The 14,668-nt window shown below is 40.2% G+C and overlaps 1 protein-coding gene across 3 annotated transcripts in view; it reads left to right on the plus strand.

Moving 5' to 3' along the window:
• Positions 1-14,668, plus strand: part of LOC139393190 (synaptotagmin-1-like) — a 232,308-nt gene that overhangs the window by 164,845 nt on the left and 52,795 nt on the right. The gene's annotated exons all lie outside the window — the stretch shown is intronic.

Here is a 14,668-nt window from a genome sequence, read left to right on the forward strand (position 1 = left end):
GGCAACTAATGTGCCACCCAGTTCATAGGAGTCAGAGTTCAGAGCACTCCAAGGCCTGGCCTCATCAAGTGCCTCTCTGTCTGCGCTGCATGTCAGCTGTCCAAACTGATCTCCTAAGAAATGTCTGAAACTGTTTGAAAGGCAAAAAGCATAATCCAAGATACAGACTTTTCATGCAATTCTCTAATGACGAAACACCAGTAAGGATATTCACCATCAATATTTAGTACATGGCCATGTTATGTTTCCCGTTCAGTGAATACAGTACATGTATCTAAAGAATGAAGGGGAGAAATGTACAGCACATTGAATCTGTTGTTTATACTTTCTTGTATTTTCAAAGATTCCTCTCTAGGTGGTAATGAAGCCTTGGATGAAGTAGAACTCAGAAATACACAACTTTTTGTTACGTCCCGCTGTTTCCTTGAAGATAGCACTAAAACCATTTTGTTGTTTGATCATGCAGGCGAGCTATCCACACATTAATGGAATGGGTTTGAAGCAGGGGCATTACTTTAATATTTTTAATTGGTATGTTCCAGATGAATATCTCCCCGATTTAATATAGTGAACTTAATTGTTTGATGTGGCGCCACCTTTCTCTAGCCTATTTATGCACGCAAACACAGGCTTTCATTTGGTTTATTTCATTTCATTTATTGTAATTACACTGTTACTGTTCCGTTAGTGTTCCCCTCAGATCAAAACCAGTGTTCTCACTCTGATTATTCGTTTATCCGTGTCTGTAAAGCAATTGCAAGTGTCTCGCCGAGGATTACTTTAAATGGTCGGAATGTCCTGAGCTTTCAACTGTAATCAAAACGGGAATTAATTTGAAACCACCAAGCACCTGTTGATAGCAGCGAAATGATGGACGGCTGCACAGTCGCAGTTGGACTGTAGTTAATGGGTGTTAAGAAGCGCTGTAAAAGATGGTCAAGTGGATTCATACAGTAGCCATCAGAGTTGTATTAAGTGAGTCTGTTGGAGCCACTCTTTTTGTCACTTCCTCCACCATAACAGACAGACAACAGACTGAAGAGCCCTGGGCCCCTCCTCTGTATTGGTGTGTAGTAAAAGCACTTTCTCCCATTGATTCAGACTATCGATCCCGGCTGGAGCATTTATCACAAACACTCGCTCTCTCTTTCTCATCTGTTCTTTGACAAAGCAATTACAACACTATTATTACCTTCCTGCTTACCAACAGGCTCCTAGACAGCTTCTACCCCTAAGCCATAATATATACACACCATACTGTATACACACTCACTAGACTATATATACACACCATATACACACTCACTAGACTATATATACACACCATACTGTATACACACTCACTAGACTATATATACACACCATACTGTATACACACTCACTAGACTATATATACACACTATACTGTATACACACTCACTAGACTATATATACACACCATATACACACGCACTAGACTATATATACACACCATTCTGTATACACACTCACTAGACTATATATACACACCATATACACACTCACTAGACTATATATACACACCATACTGTATACACGCTCACTAGACTATATATACACACCATATACACACTCACTAGACTATATATACACACCATACTGTATACACACTCACTAGACTATATATACACACCATATACAGACTCACTAGACTATATATACACACCATACTGTATACACACTCACTAGACTATATATACACACCATACTGTATACACACTCACTAGACTATATATACACACCATATACACATTCACTAGACTATATATACACACCATACTGTATACACACTGACTAGACTACATATACACACCATACTGTATACACACTCACTAGACTACATATACACACCATATACACACTCACTAGACTACATATACACACCATATACACACTCACTAGACTACATATACACACCATATACACACTCACTAGACTACATATACACATCATATACACACTCACTAGACTATATATATACACACCATATACACACTCACTAGACTATATATACACACCATACTGTATACACATTCACGAGGCTGTATATACACACCATATACACACTCACTAGACTATATATACACACCATATACAGACTCACTAGACTATATATATACACACCATATACAGACTCACTAGACTATATATACACACCATACTGTATACACACTCACTAGACTATATATACACACCATACTGTATACACACTCACTAGACTATATATACACACCATATACACATTCACTAGACTATATATACACACCATACTGTATACACACTGACTAGACTACATATACACACCATACTGTATACACACTCACTAGACTACATATACACACCATATACACACTCACTAGACTACATATACACACCATATACACACTCACTAGACTACATATACACACCATATACACACTCACTAGACTACATATACACACCATATACACACTCACTAGACTATATATACACACACCATATACACACTCACTAGACTATATATACACACCATATACACACTCACTAGACTATATATACACACCATATACACACTCACTAGACTATATATACACACCATATACACACTCACTAGACTATATATACACACCATATACACACTGACTAGACTACATATACACAACATACTGTATACACATTCACTAGACTATATATACACACCATATACACACTCACTAGACTATATATAAACACCATATACACACTCACTAGACTATATATACACACCATATACACACTCACTAGACTATATATACACACCATATACACACTCACTAGACTACATATACACACCATATACACACTCACTAGACTATATATACATACACACCATATACACACTCACTAGACTATATATACACACCATATACACACTCACTAGACTACATATACACACCATATACACACTCACTAGACTACATATACACACCATATACACACTCACTAGACTATATATACACACCATATACACACTCACTAGACTATATATACACACCATATACACACTCACTAGACTATATATACACACCATATACTGTATACACACTTACTAGACTATATATACCAGTTTTTCCCAAACTTGGTGTCGGGGTCCCCTGAAATTGAAATTAGGTCTTATCAAACAAATAAACATAAAAATATTCAAATGAGTATAAAATACAACCTTTTAGTGTCAGCTAAAGGCCTTTAATGCACTTTCATGTCATTACTTTGATTTAGGACGGCATAACAGACCCAAAATTGAGTGAATATGATCAAACAGCATTAACTAGGGAATATATATACACACCATACTGTATACACATTCACTAGACTATATATACACACCATACTGTATACACATTCACGAGGCTGTATATACACACCATATACACACTCACTAGACTATATATACACACCATATACAGACTCACTAGACTATATATATATACACACCATATACAGACTCACTAGACTATATATACACACCATACTGTATACACACTCACTAGACTATATATACACACCATACTGTATACACACTCACTAGACTATATATACACACCATATACACATTCACTAGACTATATATACACACCATACTGTATACACACTGACTAGACTACATATACACACCATACTGTATACACACTCACTAGACTACATATACACACCATATACACACTCACTAGACTACATATACACACCATATACACACTCACTAGACTACATATACACACCATATACACACTCACTAGACTACATATACACACCATATACACACTCACTAGACTATATATACACACACCATATACACACTCACTAGACTATATATACACACCATATACACACTCACTAGACTATATATACACACCATATACACACTCACTAGACTATATATACACACCATATACACACTCACTAGACTATATATACACACCATATACACACTCACTAGACTATATATACACACCATATACACACTCACTAGACTATATATACACACCATATACACACTCACTAGACTATATATACACACCATATACACACTCACTAGACTATATATACACACCATATACACACTGACTAGACTACATATACACACCATATACACACTCACTAGACTACATATACACACCATATACACACTCACTAGACTACATATACACACCATATACACACTCACTAGACTACATATACACACCATATACACACTCACTAGACTACATATACACACCATATACACACTCACTAGACTATATATACACACCATACTGTATACACATTCACTAGACTATATATACACAACATACTGTATACACATTCACTAGACTATATATACACACCATATACACACTCACTAGACTATATATACACACCATATACACACTCACTAGACTATATATACACACCATATACACACTCACTAGACTATATATACACACCATATACTGTATACACACTTACTAGACTATATATACAAGTTTTTCCCAAACTTGGTGTCGGGGTCCCCTGAAATTGAAATTAGGTCTTATCAAACAAATAAACATAAAAATATTCAAATGAGTATAAAATACAACCTTTTAGTGTCAGCTAAAGGCCTTTAATGCACTTTCATGTCATTACTTTGATTTAGGACGGCATAACAGACCCAAAATTGAGTGAATATGATCAAACAGCATTAACTAGGGAATGTACTTTTTAAAATTGGGATCCCCTGCATTTTCTAGTGTCAATTCGGGGTTGTGTGCAGAAAAGGTTTGTGAACCCCTGATATATACACACCATTTACATACTCACTCACACACACTATATTGACAATCCCACACAAACACACACACATTCACACACGCTACATACGCACACACACGCAGACCGACACAACACAAACACACACATTTACACACACATGCACTTACAGACAAGCACTTTTACACTCATCATTTGCTGCTGCTACTCTGTTCTTTATTATTGGGGTGGCAGGGTTGCCTAGTGGTTAGAGCGTTGGACTAGTAACCGAAAGGTTGCAAGTTCATATCCCCGAGCTGACAAGGTACAAATCTGGCATTCTGCCCCTGAAAAGGCCATCATTGAAAATAAGAATTTGTTCTTAACTGACTTGCCTAGGTAAATAAAAAATGTGTCTTATTATTATCTATCCTGATGCCTAGTCACTTTACCCTGCCTTCATGTACATATCTACCTTATTATTATCTATCCTGGTGCCTAGTCACTTTACCCTGCCTTCATTTACATATCTACCTCAAATACCTTTTTATTATCTATCCTGATTCCTAGTCACTTTACCCTGCCTTCATGTATCTACCTCAAATACCTCTCTGCACACTGATCTGGTATTGATACTCTCTGTATATAGCTCAATTATTGATCTGGTACTGGTACTCCCTGTATATATATCCATTATTGATCTGGTACTCCCTGTATATAGACCCATTATTGATCTGGTACTGGTACTCCCTGTATATAGATCCATTATTGATCTGGTACTGGTACTCCCTGTATATACATCCATTATTGATCTGGTACTGGTACTCTCTGTATATAGATCCATCATTGATCTGCTACTGGTACTCCCTGTATATAGATCCATTAGTGATCTGGTACTGGTACTCCCTGTATATAGATCCATTATTGATCTGGTACTGGTACTCCCTGTATATACATCCATTATTGATCTGTTACTGGTACTCCCTGTATATAGATCCATTACTGATCTGGTACTGGTACTCCCTGTATATAGCTCCATTATTGATCTGGTACTGGTACTCTCTGTATATAGCTCCACATTGATCTGCTACTGGTACTCCCTGTATATACATCCATTAGTGATCTGGTACTGGTACTCCCTGTATATAGATCCATTATTGATCTGGTACTGGTACTCCCTGTATATACATCCATTATTGATCTATCTGGTACTCCCTGTATATAGATCCATTATTGATCTGGTACTGGTACTCCCTGTATATAGATCCATTAGTGATCTGGTACTGGTACTCCCTGTATATACATCCATTATTGATCTGGTACTGGTACTCCCTGTATATAGATCCATCATTGATCTGCTACTGGTACTCCCTGTATATAGATCCATTATTGATCTGGTACTGGTACTCCCTGTATATAGATCCATTATTGATCTGGTACTGGTACTCTCTGTATATAGCTCCACATTGATCTGGTACTGGTACTCCCTGTATATACATCCATTACTGATCTGTTACTGGTACTCCCTGTATATAGCTCCATTATTGATCTGGTACTGGTACTCCCTGTATATAGATCCATTATTGATCTGGTACTGGTACTCCCTGTATATAGATCCATTATTGATCTGGTACTGGTACTCTCTGTATATAGCTTCATTATTGATCTGGTACTCCCTGTATATAGATCCATTATTGATCTGGTACTGGTACTCCCTGTATATACATCCATTATTGATCTATCTGGTACTCCCTGTATATAGATCCATTATTTATCTGGTACTGGTACTCCCTGTATATAGATCCATTAGTGATCTGGTACTGGTACTCCCTGTATATAGATCCATTATTGATCTGGTACTGGTACTCCCTGTATATACATCCATTATTGATCTGGTACTGGTACTCTCTGTATATAGATCCATCATTGATCTGCTACTGGTACTCCCTGTATATACATCCATTATTGATCTGGTACTGGTACTCCCTGTATATACATCCATTAGTGATCTGGTACTGGTACTCCCTGTATATAGATCCCTTATTGATCTGGTACTGGTACTCCCTGTATATACATCCATTATTGATCTGGTACTGGTACTCCCTGTATATAGATCCATTATTGATCTGGTACTGGTACTCCCTGTATATAGATCCATTATTGATCTGGTACTGGTACTCTCTGTATATAGCTTCATTATTGATCTGGTACTCCCTGTATATAGATCCATTATTGATCGGGTACTGGTACTCCATGTATATACATCCATTATTGATCTATCTGGTACTCCCTGTATATAGATCCATTAGTGATCTGGTACTGGTACTCCCTGTATATAGATCCATTATTGATCTGGTACTGGTACTCCCTGTATATAGATCCATTATTGATCTGGTACTGGTACTCCCTGTATATACATCCATTATTGATCTGGTACTGGTACTCTCTGTATATAGATCCATCATTGATCTGCTACTGGTACTCCCTGTATATAGATTCATTATTGATCTGGTACTGGTACTCCCTGTATATACATCCATTAGTGATCTGGTACTGGTACTCCCTGTATATACATCCATTATTGATCTGTTACTGGTACTCCCTGTATATAGATCCATTACTGATCTGGTACTGGTACTCCCTGTATATAGCTCCATTATTGATCTGGTACTGGTACTCTCTGTATATAGCTCCACATTGATCTGGTACTGGTACTCCCTGTATATTGATCCATTATTGATCTGGTACTGGTACTCTCTGTATATAGCTCCACATTGATCTGGTACTGGTACTCCCTGTATATAGCTCCATTATTGATCTGGTACTGGTACTCCCTGTATATAGCTCCACATTGATCTGGTACTGGTATTCCCTGTATATAGCTCCACATTGATCTGGTACTGGTACTCCCTGTCTATAGCTCCACATTGATCTGCTACTGGTACTCCCTGTCTATAGCTCCACATTGATCTGGTACTGGTACTCCCTGTCTATAGCTCCACATTGATCTGGTACTGGTACTCCCTGTCTATAGCTCCACATTGATCTGGTACTGGTACTCCCTGTATATAGCTCCACATTGATCTGGTACTGGTACTCCCTGTATATACGTAGCTCCATTCCTGTGTATTTTATTTTATTCCTAGTGTTACTATTTTATTTGGATTATTATTTTTCCACTCTGCATCATAGGGAAAAGCTCGTAAGCAAGAATGTCACTGTAAAGTCTACACCAGTTGTATTCGGCGCAGGTGCCAAATAACATTTGATTTGATTTACAACCTAAGTAAAGCAGTCATTTTGGTCAAGTGCTCTCTCCATCTCCAGTGGATAATGGGTTTTAGACCACTTTCAATTTAATGATTCAACTTCAAATTGTTTATTGTAGTCCTTTGTCTTTCAATACATTTAAGTTCCTTCATTCTTGGATATGGCAGCACATTTTACATTTTGCAATCCAGCGTTTGGATGTCGTTCTAAAATGGCTTCCCTCTACATGCAGCTCAAATACTGATTGAGTGGTTTTAAGCCACTCTTTTTGGGAATTGAATCTGAAGCAGGTTTTTAATCTGCAATGGGGATGGATGACAGTAGTCCTTCAGTTAGAGTGTCTCTCTTTCTTCCTTTACAAGAGGTTATTAAGTTAACCTTAAAAGCCTCTGCCTGCAGCAAAATGACTTTATCCCATCAAGTCACAAAGAAAAATACATTAGGTATATGGTCCGAAGTAAGATCACTTGACTCAATGCCCCACAGTGCATCTTTCAATGTATTCAGTGATTGCAATTAGATTGACTACAATGACATGGAGAGGCTGCTGAATAGTTCGTGACAATTAGCAGTTGACATTTAACTCTTTGCTAAATGGACATAATTAAACATTAACTGGCTAGTGAACTCATGGATTCTCCACATAAGGCGCACTGTCATTGGATATTCCTCCCATTCTTTTTCATGTCCTTCACATGAAAGTCAACTTTTTGATTCCTCTCTGATGAAATTGACGGTAATACTCATCGCTCTGGCTTCCTTGGCTTCCCCTCTCATCTCCAATGGATGTAGAGCCCGGCTGATTTGACAGCCTTGTAAATTCCTCAAACAGCACGGTCCAAAACACTCTGCCTGCTGAGAGTCCTGGCAAAAATGTGAAAACCTGCAGAACAGGCCCAGAATGAAAGCAGCATCCCTTCCAAACGTACATCTTGATGGTAGCTGAAAGAACATGTATCTAGTAGTAATAATTATACAGCATCTCCATATCTATCTTTCTCAGCCAATATACTGGGAGAGAGAAAGACGAAGAGATAAACAGCATGGCCAGTGTTGCGCCTGGGAGAGGGCAGAGTAGGGGTTTTGGGCATGGAGGGAGGGAGCTGACCCAGTTAGAGTTGGGCTGGGTTGTGAGGAGGAGTTGGTCTGGTCTGCGGCGCCGCCAGCCAGGCACAGGGTATGATGTGGGCCCTGCTAAGCCATCTGACCGTCCTGTAATTGGGTAGGGCTCTTACACCTGCATGACACACCTCGGGAGGGATGAGCGTTTGAGATGGAAGAGGGGAAGTAGAAACTCAGACTCTGTGCTTCCTCAGGTGCTTAGAGAAAAACAACTGAAAGCGAAAAGCAGCTGGTCTTGTTTTAATCTGTCTGCTATCCTGAATACATTATCCTCCATCTTTGTTTGGCATGTTGATTTGAGAGATTTCCAGGCTTTGGTGTCCTGATATTTTAGCTGGCCTTGTATCTCCCTTGTATCTCACAGACTAGGTACATTTGACGTGTTGCCTCAGCAGTGGAACACACTGTAGTGGGCGTGCTGGTGCATGACTGTGAGAGGAAGTACTTTCATTATAACAAAGTTGATGCTTTGTGTTAAAAGGGCATTTCTGAATTTGATCGGGATGCATCATTAAACATGCTCTCTGTAATGTATTATTTAGCTTTGGCTTGAAGTTGGTTTATAATAAAGGCAATTGAAAGGGCAGGTATTGACTTATTGTTGAAATTGAGATATGATCGCTATGGCGATGACAGCCCATGGAAAAGGGAAAAGGTCAGAGGCAAATGAGCTGCCATCCAGCCAGAACAGAATGCTACTCCATGTTCAAGTGGGTCACCTGCCACACAAGGGTCTTCAGCCTCTATACAAGACTTGTTTATACAAGAAAACATAGAATTTGAGACAGAATAACCCTTTATTATTCTGGAATGATCCTGAGAAGCATCACTGTCTCCATGGGGGGTCTCCAACTCACAGTAGGCCTGAGAACATTCTCTCTCCAAGCATAATGCATTTGACAGTGTTGTCACAATGATCCAAGGTGTTTTACACTTTATATGTGACCACCTGCTCAAAGAGAACATTAAAATGGCCGCCTTGAACCAGGCCCAAGTTAGTAAATCCTTTAAGCATTTGATGATAATTTGTTTATGAACTTCTTTCTATAACGCACCTGTGGTGATGCATTAATACAACAGTGATATCAACCCCTGTACTATATAGTTACCACATCATGTAGCCACTCATTCTCCCAGAGCAATGTCTATAGGCACAGAGCCAAAAGCATCCATCACTTGGTGCTTTGACCTTGAGAGAGGAACAAAACTATCTGATCACGTCTCTGCGTCTCGACATCAGCCGCTGCGTCTCTTCGAATAATTGGGTGTATGAATAAGAAATGCACTGAGTCAAAATAGATAAATGACTTGTTTCAGCTCTGTCACATCAGCTTAGCGCCTAGGTCCTTTGTGCTGAGGACAAAGTGGCTCTATGGGTCATTCACCTGGTAGGTGGGTTTGTACTGTTCACAGGGGCCCAACAGGGGGGAGCCATCAAACATCAGGGCATGTTACAAATATCTCCCTACTGTTCCAGGGTGTCAGATGTTCTCTTTAATGATGGCCCCGCCGTGCTGATCTGGCCTCTAAGTGGATAGATTGTCTCTCTTGTTCCCACAATGCAAATGTGTTCCTAAATGGGGCTGTTTTCTGCTCAGGGTTTCTTGTAATTACAGCCCTTTGGTGGAGCTCCTTTGTTCAGCCTCTGTCTGACTCACTCACGGCTGTCAGGAGAGCGGGAAACTCTAGCAGGTGTGCATTAGGGCCCATCGGATAGGAGTCTGACGTGGACAAACATGAAAACATCACGCCTGAAGCCTACAATACAAAACATGCCCTCCATTCCCTTCCCACGGGATCAATCCTATCTGCAATTGAAGAGAAGATGCCTCCTCCCACATAGCCTACTCTCACCTGAGAGCGGCATTATATTCCGAAAGTCCTCTCCCTGCCTGCACTGAAGTGTCTCTGTCGTGGCCCGTCGTGCCTCTCCACAGCTCAGCGCCCACACTAACCTCGATGCTGCCTTTCAAAGGTGGAACCTTGAACTAGAGGGGAGAGTCAAAGGGCTCACAGAAGCACTGATTGCTGTGTTCATTCATAGCAATTAGCAAAGATTTCAGGGAGGGGTTTCAAGGCAAGTTAGAACCTGCGTTAGAACACATCAATGCAATTGTATACCCTTTATATAGTAGCCTGTAGGTGTATATTATGGTAAATTCTCATTATCGTGGCTTGTGTTTGACACCCTGAAGGATGTCTTTGTCAGATCTGCCAGGGTCATTAAATACGTGTTGACAACACAGCTGGAGAACACAGTCCTCTCGTGCGTTCACAGCGTGTTCCCATACAACAGCTGGCAAAGCCAATGTGAGTGAACAACAGCACCTCATGCTAACCGTCTTGCCAATGCCTGCAAAGTGAGTGAACAACACCACACCCTGCTAACAGGCTTGTCAATGCCTCTAAAGTGAGTTAGCAACAGCTAACACTCTTATCCTGTGAATACACTGCACTCTCAATTGGATTATATGTTTTCTCCCATAAACACACTCAGTGAACCTACAAAGCAATCGGATCACCTTGCCATCTAGTGACTCATAGAGTATCTATATATTCTTCCATCTACGGTATTATGAATCTAGTATCATGAAACAGGGCACGTTGGAAATTCCTTTTGTTTCACAGTTTTTATACACTGTAGTAGTATGGAGCAATATATAAATATACAGTTGAAGTCTGAAGTTTACATATACTTAGATTGGAGTCATTAAAACTTGTTTTTCAACCACTCCACAAAATAGTATGTAGTTTTGGCAATGACACAAGTTATTTTTCCAACAATTGTTTACAGACAGATTATTTCACTTATAATTCACTGTGTCACAATTCCAGTGGGTCAGAAGTTTACATACACTAAGTTGACTGTGCCTTTAAACAGCTTGGAAAATTCCAGAAAATGATGTAATTGCTTTAGAAGCTTCTGATAGGCGAATTTACATCATTTGAGTCAATTGAAGGTGTACCTGTGGATGTATTTCAAAGCCTAAATCAAATCAAGTATAAACACCATGGGACCACGCAGCTGTCATACCGCTCAGGAAGGAGACGCGTTCTGTCTCCTAGAGATTAATGTACTTTGGTGCGAAAGGTGCAAATCAATCCCAGATTGATCCCAGATCAATCCCAACAGCAAAGGACCTTGTGAAGATGCTGGAGGAAACCGGTACAAAAGTATCTATATCTACAGTAAAATGAGTCCTATATCGACATAACCTGAAAGGCCGCTCAGCAAGAAAGAAGCCACTGCTCTAAAGCCGCCATAAAAAAGCCAGACTATGGTTTGCAACTGCACATGGGGACAAAGATCGTACCTTTTGGAGAAATGTCCTCTGGTCTGATGAAACAAAAATAGTTTTATAACTGTTCGGCCATAATGACCATCATTATGTTTGGAGGAAAAAGGGGGAGGCTTGCAAGTCGAAGAACACCATCCCAACATGAAGCATGGGGGTGGCAGCATCATGTTGTGGGGGTGCTTTGCTGAAGGAGGGACTGGTGCACTTAACAAAATAGATGGCTTCATGAGGAGAGGAAATTATGTGGATATATTGAAGCAACATCTCAAGACAGTCAGGAAATTAAAGCTTGGTCGCAAATGGGTCTTCCAAATGGACAATGACCCCAAGCATACTTCCAAAGTTGTGGCAAAATGGCTTAAGGACAACAAAGTCAAGGTATTGGAGTGGCCATCACAAAGGCCTGACCACAATCCTATAGAAAATGTGTGGGCAGAACTGAAAAAGCGTGTCCGAGCAAGGAGGCGTACAAACTTGACTCAGTTACACCAGCTCTGTCAGGTGGAATGGGCCAAAATTCACCCAACTTATTGTGGGAAGCTTGTGGAAGGCTACCCAAAACATTTGACCCAGGTTAAACAATTTAAAGGCAATGCTACCAAATACTAATTGAGTGTATGTAAACCTCTGACCCACTGGGAATGTGATAATAAAAGCTGAAAAAAAGAAGAAAAAAAAAAGAAAAAAAAATTGCTCTACTTTTATTCTGACATTTCACATTCTTAAAATAAGGTGGTGATCCTAACTGACCTAAGACTGGGAATTTTTACTAGGATTGGATGTCAAGAATTGTGAAAAACTGAGTTAAATGTATTTGGCTAAGGTGTATGTAAACTTCCGACTTCAACTGTATGTATCAAATCAAATTAAATGTTATTTGTCACATGCGCCGAGTACAACCTTACAGTGAAATGCTTACTTACAAGCCCTTAATCAAAAATGCAGTGAAGAAAATACCTACGAAAAAGTAAGAGATAAAAATAACAAGTAATTAAAGAGTAGCAGTAAAATAACAATAGCGGGGTAATATACAGGGAGTACTGGTACAGAGTCAATGTGCGGGGGGGGGCACTGGTGTCGAGGTAATATGTACATGTAGGTAAAATTATTAAAGTGACTATGCATAGACATTAACAGAGAGTAGCAGCAGCATAGAAGGGGGGGTGGGGGGCAACACAAATTGTCTGGGTAGCTATTTGATTAGATGTTCGGGAGTCTTATTGCTTGGGGGACTAGGCGCTCTGGTACCGCTTGCCGTGCAGTAGCAGAGAGAACGGTCTATGACTAGGGTGGCTGGAGTCTTTGACAATTTTCAGGGCCTTCCTCTGACATCGCCTGGTATATAGGTCCTGGATGGCAGGAAGCTTGACCCCGGTGATGTACTGGGCCCTACGCACTACTCTGTGTAGTGCCTTGCGGTCGGAGGCCGAGCAGTTTCCATACCAGGCAGTGATGCAACCCATCAGGATGCTCTCGATGCTGCAGCTGTAAAACCTTTTGAGGATCTGAGGACCAATGCCAAATCTTTTTAGTCTCCTGAGGGGGAATAGATTTTGTCATGCCCTCTTCACGACTGTCTTGGTGCACTTGGACCATGTTAGTTTGTTGGAGATGTGGATGCCAAGGAACTTGAAACTCTCAGCCTGCGTCACTACAGCCCGTCAATGAGAATATCTGGGCTATTTACTCTGCCGTCGCCCTGGTGACAGCATCGGCTGGTGACAATCTGCCCAGCACCTCTTAGCAAACAGACACCCACACACATGAAACGATTGTAAAATTGCTGTTCCTAGTTCCTGTAACAGAGACATGAATCCAAAGTAAACACACCTGGCTTCCTGCTGGTTGTTTATATGAAGTGCACAGTGGGGTAATAGTGGGTTATCCCTATGTCTTGCATGCTATAAAGGTTAGCAATACTATATTTGTTATCAATCCAATCACATGCCTGGGAATCCATTTGCATGACTAGAATAGAACTGCATAAAAGTCCACACTTAAAGTAGAAAGTGGAGTTGTTAGAGGCTTTGTGAACGTCCCAAATGCCACCCTATTCCCAACATTTGGGACACAGCCTTTGTGTAGTGTGAAAGCCAGCTTCATCTGCCTAGGGCTGCTGGTAGAACCCTACAGGATCATTGTGGGATCCAGGTGTGTTTACTCAGGCTGAGCCAGCAAATGGTCGCACAGAGGGAGCTCCACTCACTCATCTATAGCAGGGCCAGAGAAAACTG

This window comes from Oncorhynchus clarkii, chromosome 33, assembly GCF_045791955.1.
Source record: "Oncorhynchus clarkii lewisi isolate Uvic-CL-2024 chromosome 33, UVic_Ocla_1.0, whole genome shotgun sequence".
Classification (NCBI taxonomy): domain Eukaryota; kingdom Metazoa; phylum Chordata; class Actinopteri; order Salmoniformes; family Salmonidae; genus Oncorhynchus; species Oncorhynchus clarkii.